Genomic DNA, 27,025 nt, shown 5'->3' with positions numbered 1-27,025 from the left:
CCTTAGTCATTGCTTGTCTCCTCTAGGCTCAGGGTTCTCCTTTTCATAGGCACTGCCAAAGTGCCCTTCCTAAGGGTTTTACTAATATTCACAGCCACTGGTGAAAATGGAAATGCTCACGTCTGCCAGCAAAGAATGGGTTTTCAAAGAACAAAATAGGGCCACAGTGAGGGTGGACGGAAGAGGGTCTAACACAGAGGTGGGAAAGCCAGACATCTAGGAGCTGAAGTCCTAGAGGAGACCAATGATATCTGTCTTTATGTCTTGTGCCCCAGTCGGGCGGGGGAAAGAGAGGCTCAGGATAATACTCCCACCTTCCCAGACTTTCCAAAAGCTTTACCTTGCGGCCTCCTTCGGTGGTGGTTGAAGAAATCTTGGTCGCTTGCGCCACCTGCTGTCCGGATTGGGGAGGGGCTTCCCGACGTCAATGCCTCTGGATTTTTGTTTCAAGCAAATTCTACCCAGTTTTCTCCCTTCGCGCGACTTTTTTCTTTCCTCCGACAGCACACCTCATAAGACATGGAGAGTCACAAAAGCATGGCTTGGGAGGTCGCCTTTGGGGCAACGGGGGCTCAGAGCTTCCGCCGTTGTTCTTCTTTCTGGCAATGTTTTTAGGTAATGGTTTCAATTCGGCATGCTGTCAGGCTCAGAGCAGGCCCTGCAGAAACAAAGATGAACGAGATGTGATTTTTCTCCCCAAGGATGGCACAGTCTGTGGGACTGTCAGACAGGAAAACAAATGCCAACGTCATGGCAGAGAAAATACAGACCAGAGGGAAACGTGAAGTGGCCCCGTGGAATCCGTGGTTGACCTGCGCTCGGAGGGAGGGGCGGGCTCTCACAGGTGCGAAAGATGACTATTTCAGGCGGACGAAACTGGCAAATAGGAAAAGTAGGGAAGCCAAAGCATCTGCGGCCTCTTCGGGGAGCGGCAAGAAGTTGGTAACTAACCGTTTGTTACAGCTCCTTCCAGGCTTCCCGAGAGGCATTTTGATGTATTTGTGGATGGATATCTGTGTGTGTCTATGATTTCCTTTCATTTCTATACACATTGTATTCTCGACCTCGCTCCATGTGGGTGAGTCAAGACCTACCCCACCCTTTCACCCTCTGCACAGCGTTGCGTTGTGTTGACGGATCATATCCGTCTTCCGTGAACACAGTAGGCTGTTTGCTGGTTTTCACCTTGTAGGTCTATGTTTATGAGCATATGCTGGGATTTCCCAGAAGGGAAGTTCCTGAGTCAAAGGGTAACTACACTTAGACTTTCATCTGATATTACTTAAGGACCTTTTAAAAAGTTTCTAGCAACTCATCCTCCTTTTAGAGTAGCTGAAATAAGTCACGTAAGCTGGCGAGTCCTTCAAATTTGTCCCTGTCTGGCTTGATCCACGTGCCTGTTTTGCTGCCCAAAATAGTGCTCCTGACAATAATTCTCCAGGCATGCAGTGATCTGCTCTTCACGTAGCCATAGCCACAACCTTGTAACACTGCCCTGTCCACATTGCCGCGGGTAGTCAGAAGCAGAACTAGAACTCAGGCCTCCAGAATGCGGAAGCTCTTCCTACTACTCTGTTGCTAGGCAACGTTTCTCCCCATGGATTCTTGTGCCAATGCTACTTGTTGCCATGGTACTGCCGGGACAAGGAGTGGTACATTGCAATTAAGCAGTGAGCTAGAATCCCAGCTCCCAGCAGAAAAGGGTCATTATGCACCCATGTATGGGTGGACAGACGGGGTCAGTGGGATGAAACTGGCAGGTTGTCATGTGCGTTTCAAGAGGGGCAGCACCTCTGTCTACTTGAAACCACATATGCCCCGAGATGCATGGGCAGGAGGGCTGTGTCGTCACAAATCGGCATTCAAGTTCAGCGTGTGCCTTCTCTACTCATCCTAGAAGGAATGGGGGTGTCATTTGTCAGCAGCGCCATCGTGGAGTTGGACCTGAGTTCAAATCTTGTCTCTGCCACTTTCCTGTAAGTTACCTACATTTTCTGATTTTCAGTTTCCTCATCTGAATGGAGAGTCATGCCCACCTCATAAGGTTCTATACGTGGATTGAACGAGATAAGGGACGCCAATCACTTAGACAAATGTCCAACATTCACTACCATTTATTAAGCGCTCAGTACTTGCAGCTAATGTTAGTATTGTTATTTTTATTATCCGCCCACCCATTCCTCTTTGGATGCTTTGCAGTAAGCAAAGAAGCTCCAAAACATCTCTAGTATTCTATCACTCAACCTTGAGGTGAAGGATTACGAAAGCTCGTCATGTTCTCGTCTTTAAGAACACCAACAAACAGGTTTTCAAAAGATTTGATGTAGTGAAGTTCTGGGCCTCAGAAATGCGTTATCTGCCCCAGGAATGAGTCATCTGTAGTAGGAGGAAACGTGAAACTGTTTTTCAAAGACGACACAATGGAAATTGCACAATTCAAATGACTGCAATTGCCTTTTCAGCTGAATCCAAGGAAATTTTTTCTCTAATTCATTCACTTGACTTTTTGAACGCCTATTATGTCAGGCTCCATGCAAAGGGTGGAAAGATGAATAGAACATGGCCCTTGCCCCAGGGAGCTCGCGGATTAGCAGGGGAGACAGGCATTTAAAATAATTACAGCAATGTGATAGCTGCCGTAATGGGGTCTGTGGCTGGTGTTGTGGGGATACAGAGCAGGAAGTCCTTACTGGGCTGGGCTGGGCTGGGCTGGGGGAGTTTCAGGAAACCCTTCGCAGAGCTGGAACTAGCTGAGCAGGCAGACAAGGGGCAAAGGCACTCCGTTGGGGGAAATGAAGGGGAAGAAGGAGAGGGAGTGGTGTATTCAGATGGGGGCACAGGGTGCATGCGGAGTGGGCTGGGGACAGATGAAACAGGTGAGTGTCTGCACCGCATGCCTCTGCAACGGCCAGGCCTGGCCCTGCACCACAGGACTCACGCCCCCTACAAGCCCTCCCTGCCCACTCCCCTTCTTGCAGGGCTCACGGCTTCAGGCCTGAGCCTCCTGTTCCAACCCCTGCTGGTGCAAACCCTGGTAAGCACAGACCCCAATTCTGGTTTTGCCCCGGTCACAAAATGAATGTCACCCTGAAGCAGCCAGGAGGCTCGTTTGGGTCATGAATGGCACTGATTGCCTTTCTGAGGCTGTGCCTTGGGGACCCAGCTTAGCTCGCAGACCTTTGATGTAGGAAAGGCCTCACATTTTCAGGTGAGGCGGAGCAAATGCCTCTGCTGGCCTGTCATTGACCCGGGAGGAAGAGACACAGGCCATCCACACATGTGGTTTCCATGGCGTCCCAGCTGTACCTGCGATTTTTTTGTTGTTACACCTCTGGTTAGGAGGTGAGTACCAAGCTGCCTTTCATTTCTCCTGGGACATTGAATCAGCCGGCTACCCCTCCACAGAGTTCTCCCTGCTGGCCCAGGGCTCTTCCTTGGAGTGGCACTGTCTTCTCTGTGGGTGTCGTTCCAGGGAGGATTATGGACACATCCACAAGGAACTGTCCCAGACAGCCGAGGAGCACCGAGTGCCCGGGTGCCTCACTGAATGAATCCACCCTGGCAGGGCCGGGCTGGGGACTACAAGACTCACGGGGATGCCGTGCCCATGGACTAGGGTGTGCCTGTCACCTGCTGGAGTGGTGTGATATAGTCCCTCCAACCCAAGGTCTGGGCCACGCTCCCATCGAGGCCGAGGAGGGACACACGTGTGTGCCTGTGGGCAGAGTGGGGAGGGGAGCTTAGGAATATGGCAGGGCCACATACGCCCTCCCGGTGGCGCCTGTGAAGTCAGCGGAAGGCTTTGGGACACCAAGGACTGTGTTGAGCAGACTTCATGCTCTAACATCTGCATTTCCAGCCCACTAGGGATTGCTTTCGAATTCTGTTTGAGTCTGGATGGACTCAGGGCGTGACGTTTATCACAGTCATCTTTGTACTTACCCTCAGCTGGATGGAGGCTCGGTTCTTATCTCCTTCCTGGAGCTCCCGGTCTAGAATAAGATAAAATGAACTTAGGAACCATCCCTCCCTCACGATGTACAGAAATGCATCTTCCGGCCAGTAACCTATTATTTTTTTCCTGAATGTTATTACCGGAAAGTGTTAGTGAACACGAATCTCCCATTGTCTTCTGCGTCGGAAAGCCCCCTGTCAGGCGAATGTACGTGGGGAAGTGAAAAGAGAATCAGAAGTCCTGTTGTACAAACTAGAAGATCAGTGAAATGTCTGAAGTGGCTCTTCTGCTTGCCTGCTGTGGGGTCGTGGGCAAATTGTGAGTCTCCATTTTCTCAAATGGGTCTGATGGTAGTGCCTATCTTAAGGCTGTTTCCAAAATTAATGAGATGAAACACATGTAAAATACATAGCACTTTATCTTGTATAAGTCAGCTCTCAAGAATATTAGCTATGATGTTATTGTTTTACTTCTATGGACCAAGCATCTGGGCATTTCTAAGAAGGGAATCAAAAATAAACCCAATCTTGGGCAGTGGCCATCATGGCTAAGCCCAATCGGGGCTATGCACTGACCAACCGGATATATCCCCATCCCCATCTCTGAGTTTTATTTTATTTTATTTAATTAATTATTTTTTCAAAATATATGAAATTTATTGTCAAACTGGTTTCCATACAACACCCAGTGCTCATCCCAAAAGATGCCCTCTTCAATACCCATCACCCACCCTCCCCTCCTTCCCACCCCCCATCAGCCCTCAGTTTATTCTCAGTTTTTAAGAGTCTCTTATGCTTTGGCTCTCTCCCACTCTAACCTCTCTCTCTTTTTTTTTTTTCTTCCCCTCCCCCATGGGTTCCTGTTAAGTTTCTCAGGATCCACCTAAGAGTGAAAACATATGGTATCTGTCTTTCTCTGTATGGCTTATTTCACTTAGCATCACACTCTCCAGTTCCATCCACGTTGCTACAAAGGGCCAGATTTCATTCCTTCTCATTGCCACGTAGTACTCCATTGTGTATATAAGCCACAATTTCTTTATCCATTCATCAGTTGATGGACATTTAGGCTCTTTCCATAATTTGGCTACTGTTGAGAGTGCTGCTATAAACACTGGGGTACAAGGGCCCCTATGGCCATCCCTGATTTTTAAAAGCACAGATTCACATGAATAACCAGTTGTTCAAATAAAGCCAGAGTCATTGTGGTTGACCTCTCTCAGACGTTTGAGAGACAATGGGTCAGACCAAACCTTGCTCTTCCATTCAAGTCCTGAGCTGTTGTAAGTGACCCTGTGGTGACTGACCGGCTGGGGTGGGTCCACAGAAGACATCTGTCTTTACTCCACTCTTTTCTGCAGGAGACAGCCCAACAGCTGTGGAAGCTCTGACCATAAGTTTACCACTGCCCTCATAGGAGGGAAGGAGGATGGGAAGGTACACCCTATTTCCTGTCTGAGATCTAAGCAAAGGGCTTTTATTTTAAGAGCTTGATGGTCAAGAAAGTTTTCTTTGAACTACTCTTGGGTTGGAGGCGTTGGAGGTGGTTCCTCTTACTTCCAGGACAGTTATGCCAGATCGTCTATTGGCAGCTGACCGCCCTTCTCCATTTTAGCTACTCTACCCTGTACTGAGAGGGCTGGAAGTCTAGGTGCTAGAAGATTCCAGAATCTCTTGCCAGGGTTCTGTGTCAGATTCCACTCATCAGAGGTATTTGCGCAAGATTTGGAATGTGGAAAGTCGGTGGAAGCCATGGTTCCTCTGGTAGTAACGCAGGCAGGCGTGGCTTTGCAGATGTGAGGCATTTCAGAGATCCAGGTTTTCCTCTGGGGATCGCCGACCCTGGGGCTGCAGCCAGCTGGACCATTGCTGGTTTCCTCTGCCTGCTGTGATTTCCTGCTTCTGAGACCCAGAAGGAAGTCTCAGAGCCAGCCACGGCTTTCCCTGACTTTTGTTTCTTCAGCCTCTTTCAAGTGTTCAGCAAGCATCAAATTCTCTGGACTGAGAATCCTTTTGCTGAAAATATCTAGGAAGGTATTTCTATTTCCAGGACCAATAGAAAGTGGCTAGCTTGAGGGGCACCTGGGTGGCTCAGTCGGTTGAGCGTCCAACTTCGGCTCGGGTCATGATCTCACGGTTCGTGAGTTCGAGCCCCGCGTCGGGCTCTGTGCTGACAGCTCGGAGCCGGGAGCCCGCTTCAGATTCTGCGTCTCCCTCTCTCTCTGCCCCTCCCCTGCTCGCGCTCTGTCTCTCTCTCAAAAGTAAATAACAAACCTTAAAAAAATATATATTAGAAAGTGGCTAGCTTGAAAAGTCTTATTGGCTGGACTGAGAACTTAGAACTTTGTCTTTTTCCTGCATGATTGAGTGTTGGCTGAAATAGTTCAGGCAAATGAGTGATCCTTGAGGTTTTTTTTTCTGCCCCAATGACCTACAACTGGGCTTGATTTCCAGGAAGTAAAACAAGAGACAGTAGGTCTCTCTGCCCAAGGATCTATTCTCATGCTTTCTATGAGTTCGAAACATCTTTTAAATATGTAAATACCTACTGGGAAACTAATGGTCCATGAGTTACTTTGATTTGATAATCACCTCAACCAACCCATCACTAATATCGTTTTGGGAGAGAGCTTAATTTAATTTTATGCGTAAATGCCATTATAAATGCATTAGCAGTTACAGAAATGAAAGAAAAAGCATACCCATATTTCAAGCATCCTGACAAATCAAGTTGTTTTGCTTTTCTTGTTCGTGCTTGTCTGATCCACACGCATATGTAGTTTTACGGATTACTATCGTGCTAACTGTTGTGAAAACACAATTTATGATCTGCTTTTTTGCACTTAACAGTGCGTTAATAAAACTTCCATCCTGTTATACAGACTTCCTAATTGTCATGTTTAATTACTTCATAATCTGTAGCCGAGTGAAGTGATCGTAATTTACTAACCTTTTCCCCCATGGCTGAATATTTAGGCAGGTTCTAATTAGTTTGTTAGCATGCTGACTGCTTCAGTGAACATCTTTTTGCTTCTGTTGATTAATCTTCTCAGGATAAATTCCCACGAGTAGAGTTTCTAGGCCAGGAAGCCTAATTTACACGTCTGGAATGGATTTCCACTCTCGTGTCACCTCATCGCCCTAGTTTTTATGCCTGATTAGTTACCTGAATGGGCTAGAAGGAAAACAGGAGAAGGAGTCGGAGAGCCTGGAGTTCTTTTTTTTTTTTTTAAACATTTTTTTAAAATTTTATTTTAAGTTTTTTTATTTTTGGGACAGAGAGAGACAGAGCATGAACGGGGGAGGGGCAGAGAGAGAGGGAGACACAGAACCGGAAACAGGCTCCAGGCTCCGAGCCATCAGCCCAGAGCCCGACGCGGGGCTCGAACTCACGTACGGCGAGATCGTGACCTGGCTGAAGTCGGACGCTTAACCGACTGCGCCACCCAGGCGCCCCGAGCCTGGAGTTTTAAAGGCAAGCTGAAACTTGGGGAGCGACTCCAGGATCGGGAGAGACACAGACGTTGTAACCGCAGTCTCTGAATTAGAAGCAGTGACAGCCCCAAACTTTTTACATAAGGAATGGGTTTATTTGGCAGGGGGAGGCACCCCCAGAGTTACTCAGGCTACTCATTCAGAAGGTGGCACCCGGCCAGGGTGGTCAGCGTCTTCTCTGGGCAGCCAGCAGACGGAGCAAGAGAGTGAGTGGCAGGTAGGGAAGTGTTTAGGGGTCAGGCCTGTGAAGCGGTTCTCCTTTCTGCTCACCTTCCCTGGTGCAGGTCCCAAGGCCTCCCTTAACTGCAAGGCAGGCTGGGAAATGTAGTTTTGGTTGTATGCCCAGGAGGCAAAGGGGAATGTGGACACCAGTTACACAAACCGTCTCCGCGGGAGTCTTTTTCGAAGGTTAGCCAATCAAGCCTGAGGACAGGACACACTTTGCACACGCTTTGCATGCAGAGTAATGCAAATAGAACGTCCTGTCCAGAGGCTGCCAGGTCCTTTTATGAATAAATTGCTTTTATCCTCATTCTTCTTAAATTGTATGTCATTATGTCTTTTAACTCCAGTATAGTTAACATACAGTTGTATTTGTTTCAGGTGTACAATACAGTGATTCGACACTTCCACACATTACCCGTGCTCATCACAACAAGTGCCCTCCTTAATCCCCATCACCTATCTCACCCATCCCCCCCCACCTCTCTTCTGTGACCACCGGTTTGTCCTCTATAGTTAAGAGTCTGTTTCTTGATTTGCTTCCCTCTCTCTTTTTTTCTATGCTTGTTTGTTTTGTTTCTTAAATTCTTCACATGAGTGAAATCACATGGTATTTGTCTTTCTCTGACTGACTTATTTCGCTTAACATAACATACTCCAGCACCATCCATGTTGTTGCAAATGGCAAGATATCATTCTTTTTCATGGCCGAGTAATATTCCTCTGTGTGTGTGTGTGTGTGTGTGTGTGTGTGTTCCATTGTGTGTGTGTGTATGCGTGTGTGTGTATCACATCTTCCTTATTCATTCAGCTATCGATAGACAGGGGTTGCTTCCATATCTTGGCTCTTGTAAATAATGCTGTAATAAACACAGGTGTGCATAATATATCCTATGTTTTGTATTTTGTGGGTAAAATTAGTGTTTTGTATTTTGTGGATAAATACCCAGTAATGCAATTACTGGATCATAGGCTAGTTCCATTTTTTAAAATTTATTTATTTTTTTGTTTTTTAGTTTAGAGAGAAAGAGCAGGGAAAAGGGGCAGAGGGAGAAAGAGAAAATCCCAAGCAGGTTCCATGCTCAGCTCAGAGCCGGGTGCGGGGCTCAATCCCATGACCCTGGGCTCATGACCTGAGCCAAAATCAAGAGTTAGATGCTCAACCGATTGAGCGACCCAGGTGCCCCTATTTTTAACTTTTTGAGGAGCCTCCATACTGTTCTCCACAGTGGCTGCACCAGTTTGCATTCCTACCAATAATGCACAAGGCTTCCTTTTTCTCCACATCCTCACTGACACTTGTTGTTTCTTGAGTTTTTTATTTTAGCCATTCTGACGGGTGATATCTCAGTGAGGTTTTGATTTGCATTTCCCTGATGATGAGTGATGCCGAGCATCTTTTCATGTGTCCGTGGTACATCGGGATCCCTTCTTTGGAGAAATGTCTGTTCATGGCTTTTGTCCATTTTTTAATTGGATTATTTGTTTTTTGGCCGTTGAGCTGCTTAAGGTTTTTCATATACTTTGGATACTAGCCTTTTATTAGCTATGTCATTTGCAAATTTCTCCTACTTGGTAGTTTGCCTTTTAGTTTTGTTGGTTGTTTCCTTTGCTGGGCAAAAGCTTTTTATTTTGATGTAGTCCCACTAGTTTATTTTTGCTTTTGTTTCCCTTGCCTCAGGAGACATATCCAGAAAAACGTTGCTCTAGCCGATGTCAGAGAAATTACCGCCTGAGCTCTTGTCTAGGATTTTTATGGTTTCAGGTCTCACACTGAGGTCTTCAATCCATTTTGAATTTATTTCTGTGTCTGGCATAAGAAAGTGGTCCAGTTTCATTCTTTTGCGTAGCTGTCCAGTTTTCCCAGCACCATTTGTTGAGGACGTCGCCTTTTCCCCATTGCGTGTTCTTGTCTCCTTTGCCGACAGATGCTGGCTGCAGGATCACAGGGTCTCTGGGATTCTCTGCCCCCCCGCCCAGAGTCAACACAGGAAGAGGAACAAAGGAGTCACTTTTTGGTCTTTCCTGGATTTCAGGGGAAGCAGACACTAATAATACTACTCGCTAACGTCCCACTTGGTTTTCTTTTCCTCTCTACAGCCTGGTCCCTTCAGTTCTGAAGCTTCATCGGCTCTTTCTGGCTCCAGGTCTTTGGTCCCATTTTTCCAGTGTCCTGATCTCAGATCTTCCTTCCTTATTTTTTCTTTTCTTTTCTTTTTTTTTATTTTTTTTAACGTTTATTTATTTTTGAGACAGAGAGAGACAGAGCATGAACGGGGGAGGGGCAGAGAGAGAGGGAGACACAGAATCTGAAACAGGCTCCAGGCTCTGAGCAGTCAGCACAGAGCCCGACGCGGGGCTCGAACTCACATACAGCGAGATCGTGACCTGAGCCGAAGTTGGACGCTTAACCGACTGAGCCACCCAGGCGCCCCTCTTCCTTCCTTATTTATTGGATGTTTATTATGTGCTGGCCATTGTGTTGGTTTACAAATGTAATGGGAAGAAAAAAAATATTGGTGTAGTTTGAGTTTGTCAACCTAAAAAGAGGACAGAAACCCATGAAGGGGTGAACACTCTGTTAGGGAAACACCTTAGTGGATATTTTTGGCTATAAATGCAGAAGCTTCTCATAGCAGAATCAAACAGCAAGAGCTTTAACAACAAACAAAAAGTGCGAGGGGAAAGGGGAGGGGGAAGGAGAGAGAAAGAGAGAGAGGATTGCTCTGTGAAAAGAAAGGAGTTTTAGGAGAATTTGGAGCCGTCTTCTGGTAGGTCCTCAAGAAGATACTGGAGATAAATGTTTCAGTCCTGGCTGTGCTTTTTTTTTTTTTTAATGTGTATTTTTGAGAGAGACAGAGACAGAGACAGAGATAGAGACAGAGCGTGAGTGAGGTGGGTGCAGAGAGAGAGGGAGACACAGAATCCGAAGCAGGCTCCAGGCTCTGAGCTGTCAGTACAGAGCCCTATCGGGGCCTTAGACCCATGAGCTGTGAGATCATGACCTGTGCTGGACTTGGATACCCCGTGACTGAGCCACCCAGGTGTCCCTAGTCCTGGCTGTGGTTTAAAATTACATGGGGGACTGTGACTTTTCAGACTTTAAAAAATAAATTAAAAAACTCGAAACCGGGGCGCCTGGGTGGCGCAGTCGGTTAAGCGTCCGACTTCAGCCAGGTCACGATCTCGCGGTCCGTGAGTTCGAGCCCCGCGTCAGGCTCTGGGCTGATGGCTCAGAGCCTGGAGCCTGTTTCAGATTCTGTGTCTCCCTCTCTCTGCCCCTCCCCCGTTCATGCTCTGTCTCTCTCTGTCCCAAAAATAAATAAAAGTTGAAAAAAAAAATTAAAAAAAAAAACAAACTCGAAACCTAGCACACTTATGGAAAACTATACAAATTATGTATGTATACAGTCTGATGGATTTTCACAAAGTACGCATACCTGTGTACTCCTCACTCAGATAAAGAAAGTAAATATTCCCAGTATCCAGAAGTCACCTTCATGTCCCTTCTGGAAAAACCCTACTTCTCTAAGGTGGCCACTAGCCCCATTTCCAACACCATAGTTTAGTTTTGCCTGCTTTTGAATTTTATAAAAGTGGAAAAATAAAGCGTACACTTTCTTGTTGGAGTTCTCTTTCTCAACATTATTTGTGTGCGATTCGGCCACGTTGATACAAGTGGCATTTTTATTCACGTAGAGCATGAATATAGCAGGCGTGTATAGTATGGATTTTCTTCAATATTTTTGTCCATTATTGGTGGACATTTGTGGTGTTTCCAGCATTGGCTAGTTTTCGTATTGTCGTGTTGAGCATTCTTTTTTCAAATGTTTAATGGCGAAAATTAACAACACAAAAACAGCAGGTGTTGGAGAGGATGTGGAGAAAGGGGAACCCTCTTGCGCTGTTGCTGGGAATGCAAACTGGTGCAGCCACTCTGGGAGATAGTGTGGAGGTTTCTCAAAAAAAACAAAAATAGGGGTGCCTGGTGGCTCGGTTGAGCGTCCAACTTCAGCTCAGGTCGTGATCTCACAGACCATGGGTTTGAGCCCCGCATCAGACTCTGTGCTGATGGCTCAGAGCCTGGAGCCTGCTTTGGATTCTGTGTCTCCCTCTCTCTCTGCTCCTCCCCCACTCATACTCTGTCTCTCAAAAATAAACATTAGAAAAAAAATAGAACTACCTTATGATCCAGCAATTGCACTATTAGGTATTTACCCAAAGGATACAAAATACAGATTTGAAAGGCTATGTGCACCCTGATGTTTATAGCAGTATTTTCAACAATAGCCAAAATAGAAGAGGTCCCAAATGTCCATTGACTGATGAATGGATAAAGAAGATGTGGTATATTTTTATGGTGTGATAATACCCAGGCATCAAAAAGAATGAAATATTGCCATTTGCAAAGACACGGATGGAGCTAGAATGTATTATGCTAAGCGAAATAAGTCAGTCAGGAAAAGACAAATACTATATGATTTCAGTCATATGTGGAATTTAAGAAACAAAAGAGATGAACATATGGGAAGGCGAGAAAAAAGAGAAGAGAGGGAAACAAACCACAAGAGACTCTTGATGACAGAGAACAAACTGGGGGTTGATAGAGGGAGGTGGGTGGGAAATGGGCTAAGTGGGTGATAGGTACTAAGGAGGGCACTTGTGATGAGCACTGGGTGTTGTATGTAAGTGATGAATCACTGAATTCTACTCCTGAAAACCAGTATTGCACTGTATGTTAACAAAAATTTAAATTAAAAAAATGTTTAAACTGTGGAAAAAATATATATCACAAAAATTGCCATGGTAACCACTTTTAACTGTATAATTTAATGGCATTAATTACATTCACTATCTACTGTCTACTTCCAGAACAATCTTTATCACAACTTTATTGAGATTAATTCACATACCATACAATGAACCTATTTAAATTGTAAAACTCAGTGGTTTTTTAGTATATTCACAGAGCATCCCTACAATCAATTTTAGAACATTTTCATCACCCCAAAAAGCAGTCACCCTCCATTTATGCCTATCACCCCCTCTCCCCACACACATATCAGCCCTAGGCAACCACTAACCTACTTTCCTTCTCTCTAGATATATAAATTTTTCCTATTCTGGACATTTCATATAAATAGAATCATATATTATTAGGTCTTTTGTGACTGACTTCTTTCACTTGGCATAATATTCTTAGGGTTCATCCATTTTATAGCATATAACTTTTTATTGCTAAATCATATTCAGTTGTATGGATATAAACATTTTAAGTATTCATTCATCAGTTGATGGACATTTTACAGATGCAAATGATAAGATCCTGAAAGTCACTTTGTTTCATAACAATAGATTAAAAAAAGAATAATCCCAGGGCACGTGGGTGGCTCAGTCAGTTAAGCATCTGACTCACAGTTTGTGAGTTCAAGCCCCACGCTGGGCTCTCTGCTGTCAGCACAGAGCCTGCTTCAGATCCTCTGTCCCCCTCTCTTCTGCTCTTCCCCTGCTCGTGATCTCTCTCTCTCTCTCTCTCTCAATAAATAAATAAATAAACATTTAAAAAATAAAAAGAATAATCCCTCCCCCAACACAGTCATACCTATCCCCAGGGACCTGAAGAGAGAGAGCACATTTGGAAGAAGTAGGGTTTGGGGTGCTTTGAAGACTAGACTTGGAGCCATGCAAAGAGCTGTGGTTTCTTCAGTGAAAAATGGCCAATCCTGGATCTGTGGCCACCATCAGGGAGTTGGGTGGAAGCCCAGCCAGTGTCTCCAGGTGTCCCCCTTATCCTTTGCTATTGACATAAGCTTGTTCCATCAACCATGCTATGGAGCCTCAGCAAATATTCTCCATGCAAGCAAGGAGCTTCCTGAATGTCACCCAAGAAAGGATGTCTGCCCGTGAAACAACCCTGCTGACCACCATCCTAATGGTCCCACATGGACACAACCCTGGTGCCTGTAGGTCTTTTAAAATAGAGGATGGTTTTCTTCCTTCCTTCTTCCCTTCCCTCTGTTTCTTTCTTTCTTCCTTTTTCTTTCTTTCTTTTTCTTTCTTCTTTCTTTCTTTCTTTCTTCTTTCTTTCTTTCTTCTTCCTTTCCCTTTCTTTCTTTCTTTCTTTCTTTCTTTCTTTCTTTCTTCTTCCGTTCTCTTTCTTTCTTTCTTCTTCCTTTTTCTTTCTTTCTTTCTTTCTTTCTTCTTCCTCTTTCTTTCTTTCTTTCTTTCTTTTTTCAGAGAGAGAGAGAGCACACACACATAAGCAGGGCAAAGGGGCAGAGGGAGAGAGAGAATCTTAAGCAGGCTCTATGCTCAGCACAGAGCCCTGCTCGGGGCTTGATCCCATGACCCTGGGATCATGACCTGAGTCAAAATCAAGAGTTGGATGTGCAACCCATTGAGGCACCCAGGCACCCCTGGAGGATGGTTTTCTTAGCAGGCTGAAGGGCAGTTGTAGCTTTAAAAAAAAACAACACCAACAAAGCAGCACACATACCTAAGTGAGATGGGGTGGTAAGGAACCCCATTCCCATTATATAGAAAAGAAAACTGAAGTTCGGAGTGGTTAGGTGATTGATTAGTTCAAAATCATAAGGATAGAAGGTGATGGAGCCAGCTTTTGGATCAGTCGCTTTGAGTACAAGCCCTGTGTCTTTAGGCAATCTACCATATCACCTGACCAGTTACTGCTACAGGTAGGGGAAGACCCCTATACTATACATTTGTCACAGAGCCAGGTACAGATCCACTCTAAGTGTGTCTCCACACTGCTGTGTGTTCTTTGAGGCTGACCTTTGTGGATTGCATCAAAGGGCTCCTTTGCGTTCTGGCTTCTAGTTGGATTTGGCCAACGAGAGGCACAGGCCAGAGGCCAGAGGGCAGGAAGGGAGTGAGGTTAGGTTACTAATTCCCCTGAGTCTCCGGCTGGGCCATGGCTTGATTGTGTCTCTAGACTGACAGCTATAGCTCCATCCAATGTCCCTTTCCTGCAGTTATTCTCTCTGGGTTCTGGAACTTTCTCCCATCCCTTGTCCCTTCAGCCCACAGGTGGTAATGGCTCCCTTCTCTTCATACTCCAGGGTGCTTCACCGTGTTGGTGGTTTCCTTTAACTCTCCTAAATAATCCCTTCCCTAAACTCTCTGTATTTAAGCTGTCCGGTGGAGGGTAACATCAGCTCTTTCCTGGCACTTGAATGACCCAACCCACAGCCTCCATGCTCACTGGATTTGGCCAGGCCCGGGGATTGGGCCAGACTGAAAACCAGAGGAAGATAAGAAAGGGAGGGACTAGATTTCCACCCAGGACACAGAATTCGCTCTACTGGGAGCAACGCTGTCCCAAGGCCTGATCCGCAGCTCCTCAGTGTGTCTCCAGCTTCACCTCCCTGGTCCTCACTCGGCACCCTCCTGCTCTCACACGGCTGCAGCCCCTGCCTGCCTCATTCTAGCGCTGGCTTAGAGCTGGGGAGACCCTACTGTTCCTGCCCAGCAGATATGGCAGGGAGACAGATGACACAGGAGAATCCAAGGTCTGGGGCTGGAATCCCGAAAGGGTTTTTTTTCCAGAAACTTTTTGCATATACTTCGGTCACAACAGTGGGATATTTTAGATCCCTCCAATCAAGAGTCACATTCAATGGTGGGACTCCTGGGTGGCTAGTCAATTGAGGGTCCGACTCTTGATTTCGGCTCCGGTCATGACCTCACGGTTCGTGGGATCGAGCCCCGGGTTGGGCTAAGTGCAGAGCATGGGACCTGCTTGGAATTCTCTCTCCCTCTCTCTGCCCCTCCATCACTCATTCTCTCAAAAATAAATGGATAAACTTAAAAAAAAAAAAAAAGAAAAGGATAGCATTCAATGGTAAATGATTTTACCATTTGTGGATGGCTAGGACCCAGCGTTGTTTCTACGGTGACATGTTTTGAATATATGCCAAGTACCAAAGACAATGAAATGTCTTATTTAGCAGGTGAAGACGGGACACATGCAATGACGCCCCCGTCATTTACACCGACACAAAGCAGGATTCTCCAGTTTCCTCACTCACAAAAAAGCTGTCCCTGCCCTTCTCTCTCTCCCTTTTGAGGAGACCTCCCAGCTGCTCTTTGACAACCATTTAGGGACCCCACTGTGTTTCCGGTGGCATGGGCGCCTCAGTCAGATGATGACCGGTGTGCGCTGGTGGCCGTCAGACCTGGCAGGTTCTCCTCTGACCACCCAGCCCTGGCTGGAAGCACGTTTCCGGAGGTGAGATTGCTTGGTTTCTGTCTTCCGTGGCTCCGCCCAACCCCTCCGGCCACACCAGCTCCCTCCACGCCCTGCCCCGCGGAGCTAGATGTGGCAGGGAAATGGCCCCAGCCCTGTAAGCAACTCACCAGGAGCACTTTGATGCTGTGGCCTGACCACCCGCTGGACCAGGGAGGATCATACAGGACTAGAAAGCACGTTTGCAAAGTCCCAACGCTTCCGAGTTAGCGTTTGAATGGTTGTCTTTAGTATGCGTTGTGATCAATTTCGTGTTTGAATGTGTGTCCGCAATGGCTCTCTGAAACGATAACAGGTATTAAGACATATATGGATATATCTGCTTAATAAATTGTCAGACTGTAAGCAAGCTGGAGGCAATGTGACAGAGGAAAAGTCTGTTTTAGCACTGGACAACCAGAGGAAAAGTTAGTGCTAGCATTAGACAACCAGGGATACAATCTAGGAACTTTAACTTGTCGGCTGTGCGTCCTCGGCAAGGTTACTTAACCCCTCTGAGCATGTTTCCTCAAATGTGGAGTAGAAATAATAGCCCTTTCCTTACCTCATGAGGCTAGAGTAAGTACTGACCGGGTCCAGCATGTAAAACACCTACTCATTGCCTGGCGTATTTGAAGCTGCTTGTAAATGCTAAGATAGAATAGGCTCTCATCCCGTAGCAATCTCTTACTCGACACATCCCCAAAGGCAAGGGAATTAAAAGCAAAAGTGAATTACTGGGACCTTAGGAAGATAAAAAGCTTCTGCACAGCAAAGGAAACAACCAACAAAACTAAAAGGCAACCAACGGAATGGGAAAAGATATTCGCAAATGACATATCGGACAAAGGGCTAGTATCCAAAATCTATAAAGAGCTCACCAAACTCCACACCCAAAAAACAAATAACCCAGTGAAGAAATGGGCAGAAAACATGAATAGACACTTCTCTAAAGAAGACATCCGGATGGCCAACAGGCACATGAAAAGATGTTTAGCGTCGCTCCTTATCAGGGAAATACAAATCAAAACCACACTCAGGTATCACCTCACGCCAGTCAGAGTGGCCAAAATGAACAAATCAGGAGACTATAGATGCTGGAGAGGATGTGGAGAAACGGGAACCCTCTTGCACTGTTGGTGGGAATGCAAATTGGTGCAGCCACTCTGGAAAGCAGTGTGGAGGTTCCTCAGAAAATTAAAAATAGACCTACCCTATGACCCAGCAATAGCACTGCTAGGAATTTATCCAAGGGATACAGGAGCACTGATGCATAGGGCCACTTGTACCCCAATGTTCATAGCATCACTCTCAACAATAGCCAAATTATGGAAAGAGCCTAAATGTCCATCAACTGATGAATGGATAAAGAAATTGTGGTTTATATACACAATGGAATATTACGTGGCAATGAGAAAAAATGAAATATGGCCTTTTGTAGCAACGTGGATGGAACTGGAGAGTGTGATGCTAAGTGAAATAAGCCATACAGAGAAAGACAGATACCATATGGTTTCACTCTTATGTGGATCCTGAGAAACTTAACAGGAACCCATGGGGGAGGGGAAGGAAAAAAAAAAAAAAGAGGTTAGAATGGGAGAGAGCCAAAGCATAAGAGACTTAAAAACTGAGAACAAACTGAGGGTTGATGGGGGGTGGGAGGGAGGAGAGGGTGGGTGATGGGTATTGAGGAGGGCACCTTTTGGGATGAGCACTGGGTGTTGTATGGAAACCAATTTGTCAATAAATTTCATTAAAAAAAATAATAATAAAAAAAATTAAAAAAATTAAAAAAAAAAAAAGAATAGGCTCTCATCTAAAACATAAAGTGAATCCATGGATGTTGGCTGCATTGCCGACGAAGAACAGTAGAGGGCAGACTTTACAAAATTATTCATGAAATACTGTCTTTTAAATCCTCTTCCGAGAGGAAAGCCAGAATTCCAGAAATGACTTTCTCAAATGCTTTGGCTGAAAGATGCCTCTATCACTACTTTTAATTTCTTCACAGAAACTGGGGATTTCTTGTTTTGCAAGGATTCCAAAGAAGGATATTGGGCAATATTTAACCAACAACTTTCATCACCATGACGTGTATGCCATGTCCCCAGATTATTATTTGACAGGTTTCTCTGACCACTTTTCTGCCTATCATAGATTTAATGATAAGTTGAGGAAGTAAAAAATGCCAAACTCTCTTGACCTCATTTCAGATTGCATCAGGTCAAAAGAGCATGGAGCTACAGGGTGCCTGGGTGGCTCAGTCGGTTGGGCATCTAACTTTGGCTCTGTCAGGTCATGATCTCGCAGGTTTGTGGGTTCAAGCCCCACATCGGGCTCTGCGCTGACAGCTCAGAGCCTGGAGCCTGTTTTGGATCCTGTGTCTCCCTCTCTCTCTGCCCCACCCCTGCTCGCCCTCTGTCTGTCTCTCCTTCAAAACTAAATAAACATTCCAAAAACTTTTTTTTTTTTTTAAATAGCATGGAGCTCGTGACTAGAAGCATTATGGGTTACAGAGAGCCAGCTTGCATCTGACTGGAGATCAGATTATATTTAGTCAACGACGGGGATCGCAGTGGGCGCGAATTCCATTTCATGACGAAAGAGTAAATAGGCACCTCGTAAATATTTGTGGAAATCTGAAGAGGTTCTGGAGTGTGAACGTATGTTCCAGTTGACATTGCTACCCTCAGTCTCTGGGGGAAGTAGCCTTACTCACTCTTCACAGCATGAAGTAATACCGCTGTTTGACATTTTTACTAATGTAGAGATGAAAAAATGGCACCTCGAGTTGCTTATAGCTGGTATTTCTTTGGTTACCGAAGATGCACAGTTCCCCGCCCCCCCCCCACCGTGAAATTGAACATTTTTGAACGCTAACCACGTGCTATGTGTTATGCCAGGAAAATGACAGGCTGATAGAATTGGGTCACTTATGTTTTCCAAGGATGATGTCAGTGATTTACAATCGACGCCTTGCAGAAGTTAAGGAAAAAAATTAATTGGTACTCAAATGGGAGACAGAGCTGCAGACATGATCAGGCCATTCAGAAAAGAAGAAATAAAAATAGCTCTGTTTTTGTTCTGTGATAAACACTGTTGTTATAAGGACAGAGAGAGGCCAAATTTAAGTATTTGTAAGTTCCATCCCCCCAAGTCATGTAATCCAATCCCCACACCCCAAATCTCTCTCCTTCCCTCTCCCGCCGCCCCCACCCCACTAGCAGCAGGTGCAGAGGAAGGCCTTTTCGCTTTGCTGAGCTGGGAGGAAGCAGGAGGCCTATGAACGTGAAGTTGACCGGGGTAGTTTACTAAGAAGGTGGCTGAAGTTGCCCTGAGGGAACAAATATCAGAGAAGTTGGCTGTGAGAGAAGAAAACAAGAGAGTGGTTGAGCTCTGGAAAGATAGAGAGAGAGAGGATTAGAGAGGATTTTAAGAGAGTTGTGAGTTCTAAACCAGGGTTACACATGCTGGTTGTGAGCTACGTGCTATCTGTCTGGCTAATGGCAAAAATCGACAGCAAGCATTTAGAGACTTTGATGGACTAGCCAATGTCTTGCTGGACATTGTCTTTGATGGACTAGCCAATGGAAATTGGACTAGCCAATGTCTTGCTGAGCAGAGAGCGTGGCAAGTTGCACACGGGTCTTGTGCAAAAGGACCGCATTACAGCTTACGGTATTCGGAGGTTCTTTTACAGCTGTAACTCCAAAGTTTATAAAATCTGGAGAAAATGTAAGATTGTAAAAATGAACTCTTTGTGTTTCTGCAATATTAGAAGCCATCTGGGCCAACTGTTAAGAGATGTGAATTGGGCAACCAGACTTGCTTATTCGTCCGATATTTTGATAATTTTAATCGTCATAATACTCCCGTGCAAGGAGGTAAGGCAGCAGATTTTTTTTCAACGGCAGATAAGATCTAAAGCTCTAAAAAAAAGTTAGAAGCTTGCAAGAACCGAGTTTCTACAGACTGCTAGGGCATGTTCCATAATGTAACAACAATTATCCGCGAAGTGTTGATCTGTTACTGTGCATCTGTGAAAAGTTATCACTGAATACCTGTCAGACTCAAAAGTATATTTTGTTTTGTTTTGTTTTTGAGAGAGAGAGATGGAGAGACCATGCATGCACACAAGTAGGGGAGGGGCAGGGAGAGAGGGAGAGAGAATCCCAAGCAGGCTCTGCATTGTCAGTGCAGAGCTCAACTTGGGACTTGAATTCACAAACCATGAGATGGTGACCTGAGCCAAAATCGAGAGTCTGATGCTTAACCAACTGAGCCACTCAGCCACCCCACAAAAATATGTCTTCAAATGTTACTTTCTGTCTAGTGAAGATCTGTGCAAAGGCAATTCATAGATTTAACATCTACTTCTTTTATTAAAAGGTAATTTCAGGGGCGCCTGGGTGGCGCAGTCGGTTAAGCGTCCGACTTCAGCCAGGTCACGATCTTGCAGTCCGTGAGTTCTAGCCCCGCGTCGGGCTCTGGGCTGATGGCTCGGAGCCTGGAGCCTGCTTCCGATTCTGTGTCTCCCTCTCTCTCTGCCCCTCCTCCGTTCATGCTCTGTCTCTCTCTGTCCCAAAAGTAAATAAAAAACGTTGAAAAAAAAAATTAAAACGTAATTTCAATTTAGCCTCAATTCTAAGGGCTATTTTATTGGAACTGGCAACTGTTGCAGGATCGAAGATGAAGTTTTCATGTACATCTTGGCTTGCCTAATTTTGTGTGAAGTTAAAAACAAATATCATGTGCTCTCTGAAATTGCTTTAAATCTCTTCTACACTATCAACAGACCTCTGGCAGAATGATTTCTCTACTACGAGTGCTGGTAAAACAACATATAGAAAGAGTTTAGGTATACATTGTCCCCTGTGAGAAATGTGTTGTCAATCCAAGCTAGATTAAATAAATTAATAAAGAAAAAGCAAGCTCATTTGTTACATTAGAAATGCAAGTATTTACACTGTTATATTGTACTTTTTAAAAATTTTTTACACGTTTATTCATTTTTTACAGAGACAGAGCATGAGCAGGGGAGGGAGAGGGAGACACAGAATCCGAAGCAGGCTCCAGGCTCCGAGCTGTCAGCACAGAGCCCGACCCAGGGCTCGAACTAATGAACCACGAGATCGTGACCTGAGCCGAAGTTGGACGCTTAACCGACTGAGCCACCCAGTTGGTTAAGTGTCCGGCTCTTGGTTTTGACTCAGGTCGTGATCTCACAGTTCTTCATGAGTTCGAGCCCCGAACCGGGGCTCCTTGTGATTCTCTCTCTCCCTCTCTCTCTCTGCCACTCCCCTGCTTGCACTCTCTCCCTCTCGAAATAAATAAATAAACTTAAAAAAGTAATAAAGTGTGAGTATAGAAGTTTAATATGAGTAACAAATATGGATAATATTGCTATTTTACTTATCACTGTTTGTTACAGTTGTGGAGAGACTAAACTTGTAAGTGTAATAATGGTTTTCTTTGCTAATCACATATACGAACAATTTCAATGTGTATAATTCTTCTGGTTTTTCCCTGTTTCCTGTGTCCAGTTCTGATGACGTTTCTTGAAATTTAGCTTTGAGTTTGTCAAAGCTAATAATGAAAACTCGACTTGTATTATACAGATTTTTAAATTGCACTTTTCTAATTACTCATGTTTATGGCATTTTATCAAAGTATCAGTCCATGACGTATTAGAGACCTCAAAATCCTAGGCTTTGGTACAAATGGTGTGGGAAATGCATGAAACCATTCCTCAGGGTCCTTACAAAGAAAGCTTGGTAGAGAGTTTCAGGGAGAGCCTACGTTAGCAATCAAGGCTTCTGGAAGGCAGTTCTATTTTATTTCTTTGTAATTCCCTTGCTGAAGGAGGCAGAAGGTAGCGGGTCCAAGCTGAGTGGGATCACACGTACTGCTCTTCTAAATAGAGTGCAGTTAGTATTTCCTTAGAATGCATCCAAGGAGGGCAAGGCTAATACATTAATTTCAAAGCTGGAAATAACAGATTTTACAAAATTTGTGTGAAATATTGGAAGAAAGCGACGTAGCCCCGAACCCAAGAAGAATCTGGCCCTGAAAGAGAGAAAGATCTGAAGTATGGTCTTAGCTCCGGTCTCACCTGGTCTGTAACCAGTGAGGACGAACAAACATCTCTCTCCCTCTTGCTTATTCTATAGGCCACCATCCTGATCCCATTCCTTTTTTTTTTTTTTTTTTTTTTCCTAGAGAGAGAGTGCAAGAGAGCATGAGCAGCAGAAGGAGAGAGAGAGAATCTTAATCAGGATCCAGGCCCAGCACAATGCTGGGCTCAATCTCACGAACCTGGGATCATGATCTGAGCTGAAATCAAGAGTCGGATGCTCAACCAACTGAGCCACCTAGGTGCCCTACAGTTCCCCTTTTGACATGACAGCCAAATGTCTGGACATTTCCCCAGAACGACCTCCCACACTTACTGCCTGCCTTTCTGGTTCCCTTTGGGTCTCTGCTGACCACTAGCTTCCCCCTCCCACTGTGTTGTCGGGCACCCAAGGCTTCTGCACAGATGGGCACCAGTTGCTGTCTCTGTGGCCTTGGCATTACTGATTTCCTCTCTTGCCTTCCGTGACCTTCCTTTTGTTCTCCTCCCACTTCTGACTCCTCATCTGTAATCTCTTTCCCTTTCTGCCTCTTTTCTCTCTAACTTCTCTGAAGGTATTTTCTCAACCCTCTCCTTTCCCATCTCCTTGGGGATCTCATTCACGTCCCAGTACTCATCTCCCACATTTATGGAATTCACATAGCTGCAGACACAAGTTTTCCATAATTCTAATTTTCATTTCACGGCTCAAATTTTTAAAAAAAATTTTTTAACGTGTATTTATTTTGAGAGACAGACACAGAGTGCGAGAGGGAGAGGGGTAGAGAGAGAGGGAGACACAGAATGCAAAGCAGGCTCCATGCTCCTAGCTGTCAGCACAGAGCCCGATGCGGGGCTCGAACTCACGAATCGCGAGATCATGACCTGAGCTGAAGTCGACCATGTAACCGACTGAGCCACCCAGGCGCCCCTCACAGCTCCAATTTGGATAATGGTTTTTGTTTTTTTTTTTTCAATAGTCGTTTGTCTTGAAACGATAGGCTTATTTCGTTCGTGAATTTTCAAGAAAGTATCTGCCAAATACACAACTCCGAATGATGATAGTTGATCAATCCTTCAAGTGGTTTTCCATGAAACATGAGGCTAGTTTAGCTCTGATGTCAAGCCTTTGTGTATGTCCTCTTCCTCGTCCTACATGCTTTTACTGGCAGTGTCATGGCGGAACAATAATTTGCTTTCTCTTTACATTTAGCCTCAACGATTCCTAGTCTTTGGGCTTTAAACTACGGTGACTTTATTTTCTCAATCTCAAATCAGAACACATGGCTGGAAAAAGGATTTTTATGCCAATCTGAGGTAAAAGAGGCAGGCCAAAAGGTAGATATTTTTTATGACTTCGATAGTTTGCGTGATCGACCACAAAACACTTGAAATCGGAACTCTTAAAAATCCCTGACGTAAGCCGCCAATGACACTGGCCACTGCCACGTGCCTCCAGAAGGTAATAGCAAACGATGGGACCATGTTGGTGTGCCACTTGGGAGGTGCTTATGCAAATCTTTGAATGTCAGATCTAGCATGGCCTAATTTAAGTTGACATTCCATAATGGGCCTTCTCAGAACTGCCTCATCAACTCTGTCAACAGGTATGGAAACACCAAGTAAAAAAAAAAAAAAAAAAAAACCAGTCTGATAAAGACCATGCCTGCCCTACCCCCTTGCATACACAGGTGATGTACATTTACACAAGAAATGCCAGATAGACTATTTATCTGCCTTCTTCTGGAGGCAGAGCTGACATGGTCATGGGATCACAGGTACCACCTGCTGGGGGGACAAGGCTCATAATTAATCCATGATTGGCGGACAGGTGAAAAAAATGGGGCATTGTTGAGGGAGGGAACTGATTACAGTCTTTCTGCCTCGCCCATCTGGCTGTATTAAAACACATGCACACCCTGACATATGGTCACTAGCTGGAGAGAAGGGAGAGGATTACGAGATACCAATGATAAATGGACTCCACAGCTTCCCTTTGCGGCCAATGTGGGAGAAGCCTAATTTTTAAGTTTTCTTAAAAATATTCACGAAGAGGGGCACCTGGGTGGCTCAGTCGGTTGAGCGTCCGACTTCAGCTCAGGTCACGATCTCACGGTTCATGAGTTCGAGCCCTGCGTTGGGGTCTGTGCTGATGGCTCAGAGCCTGGAGCCTGCTTCGGATTCTGTGTCTCCCTCTCTCTCTGCCCCTCCCCGACTTGTGCTCTGTCTCTCTGTCTCTCAAAAATAAATAAACGTAAAAAAAAAAATTAAAAAAAATATTCACGAAGAAAAGGGCCTTTTGGACACCCAGGTGGCTCAGTCGGTTAAGCATCTGACTTTGGCTCGGGTTCTGATCTCGCAGTTTGTGGGTTCGAGCCCCGCGTCAGGCTCTGCGCTGACAGCTCAGGGCCTGGAGCCTGCTTCGGATTCTGTGTCTCCCTCTCTTTCTCTCTGCCCCTCCCCTGCTTGTGCTCTCTCTCTCTCTCAAAAATAAATAAATAAACATTAAAAAAAAGAAAAGAAAAGAAAAGGGTCTTTTACTTTTAGTCCCAACAAATCATTGGAACATTTTGAGGCTCTAGCCAAACATGCCACTTCTTTATTTTCTTAAACAGCAATCATACATATTTCTACCCATTTGCCTCTTTTCTTTTTACTTTTAAGTCATCTCTGTACCCAGCATTGGGCTTGAACTTACAATCCCAAGATCAAGAGTCCAACTTCCACCAACTGAGCCAGCCAGGCGCCCTTGCCTTTTTCAATATATGTATATTAAGTGATATTTGATGATGGTTTGAAGATTTAAGATGATTTGAAGAAATATCATATACTTGGATGAGCTATTATGACTGTGTGTTACCATATTATAATTTCTATTGTGTTACTTATTTGGTATAAGGGCAGCATTCTAACGTCAAGTCACACTAAGTGGGCTACTTAATGTGTTAGCCATTCTAAGTGCACTGCACGTGTTAACTCATTGAAGTTTTACAAAATCCTATAAAATAGGAACTATTATAGAGGAAAAACGAAAGCACAGAGTGATGAAGGGACCCATCCAAGGGCACAAAGTAATAAATGGGGTTGCTGAGTCCACCAGACTGTCTGAGTCCAACGCCTGTGTTCTTCACCGTTTGGCTTTACTGTAGGTAAATTGGAAACACAAGACCCGTGTCTATGGCCAGCTCCATTGTGAACCAATGAATGACTTGGGACAAGGCACACAATTCTTTGGTTGTACGTTTTCTCATTTCTGAAACAGGAATGATATTAACTGCCCTGCTTAACTCATGTGGTTGGTGAGAATAAAAAGACCATGACCTCCTTGAGTAAAGGAATTGTAGGCTTTATAACTATAATTTGAGCCCAAGCACAATGCTTAATAGAGAATATTTTTAATGATTACATACCTACATGAATGACTGAATAAGCCAGGGATTGCATGAAATGATAGATGTGAAGGCACCTTGAGAAGCTGTAGACCATATTATAAGGGTTTGTTCTTAACTTGACTATGAATTCCTGAATGAAAATTTTTCATGAAATTTTTTGAACTTTTTATTTGGAGGTGACTTAGATTCACATGCAATAGTAAGAAAAAAAAAAAAAAACCCAAAAATGGAGCAATCCCGTTTGCCCTTTACCTGGTTTCCCTCAATGGTAACATCTTGCAAAATTACTATGGAGTAATATCACAGCCAGGATGCTAACATTGATACAGTCAAGATAAAGAACTTTCCATCATGAAAGAGTCTAAATGTCCATCAACTGATGAATGGATAAAGAAATTGTGGCTTATATACACAATGGAGTACTACATGGCAATGAGAAAGAACGAAATATGGCCCTTTGTAGCAACGTGGATGGAACTGGAGAGTGTGATGCTAAGTGAAATAAGCCATACAGAGAAAGACAGATACCATATGATTTCACTCTTACGTGGATCCTGAGAAACTTAACAGAAACCCATGGGGGAGGGGAAGGAAAAAAAAAAAAAAGAGGTTAGAGTGGGAGAGAGCCAAAGCATAAGAGACTGTTAAAAACTGAGAACAAACTGAGGGTTGATGGGGGGTGGGAGGGAAGGGAGGGTGGGTGATGGGTATTGAGGAGGGCACCTTTTGGGATGAGCACTGGGTGTTGTATGGAAACAATTTGACAATAAATTTCATATATTGAGAAAAAAAGAACATTCCATCACAAGGATCCCTCAAGTTGCCCTTTTATAACCACATCCACTTTTGCTCCCACATCCTTTTTGGCAACTACTAATCTGTTCTCCATTTCTATAATTTTGTCACTTCAAGAATTTTACATAAATGGAATCATACAATATGTAGCCTTTTGAGATTGCCACCTTCGCTCAGCATGATTCTCTAGAATATCTCTTGTGACTTTAATATGGATTTCCTAATGGCTAATAATGTTGAATGTCTTTTCATGTGTTTTTATTTCCCATCTATCCTTCATCTTCAGTGAAATGTTTCTTCGTGTCTTTTGCTCATTTTCTGGGTAGATTTTCTTTACCTGTTGAGTTTTGAGAGTTCTTTATGTATTCTAGACAAGCCCTTTATCAGATATGTGGTTTGCAAATATTTTCTCCCAGTCTGTAACTTGTCTTTTCATTCTCTTCATGGGACTTTCATAGCACAGAAGTTCTTAATTTAAATGAAGTTGAATTTTTTAAGATAATAAATTTGCGTGGTTTGAAGCCACTCAACTTGGAATAATTTGTTGGAATGGCAATAAAATAGAAAACACAACCTTTTCTCATCTTTTTACTTTCAACCTGTTTATATCACTGTCTTTGAAGTGAGTTATTTTTAGGCAGCATATAGTTGAGTCATGTTTTTAAATCTACTCAGCTAATCTTTATCTTTTAATTATTGTAGGCTATGTATATTTAGTGTTGTTAATATATTAGAAATTAAGTCTGCCTTTTTATTTTTTATTTTCTGTTTGTTCTGTTTTTCTATTTTCTGTTTTCTTTTCCCTGTCTT

This window comes from Prionailurus bengalensis, chromosome D1, assembly GCF_016509475.1.
Source record: "Prionailurus bengalensis isolate Pbe53 chromosome D1, Fcat_Pben_1.1_paternal_pri, whole genome shotgun sequence".
Classification (NCBI taxonomy): domain Eukaryota; kingdom Metazoa; phylum Chordata; class Mammalia; order Carnivora; family Felidae; genus Prionailurus; species Prionailurus bengalensis.
Note: the sequence above shows the minus strand (reverse complement) of the source record.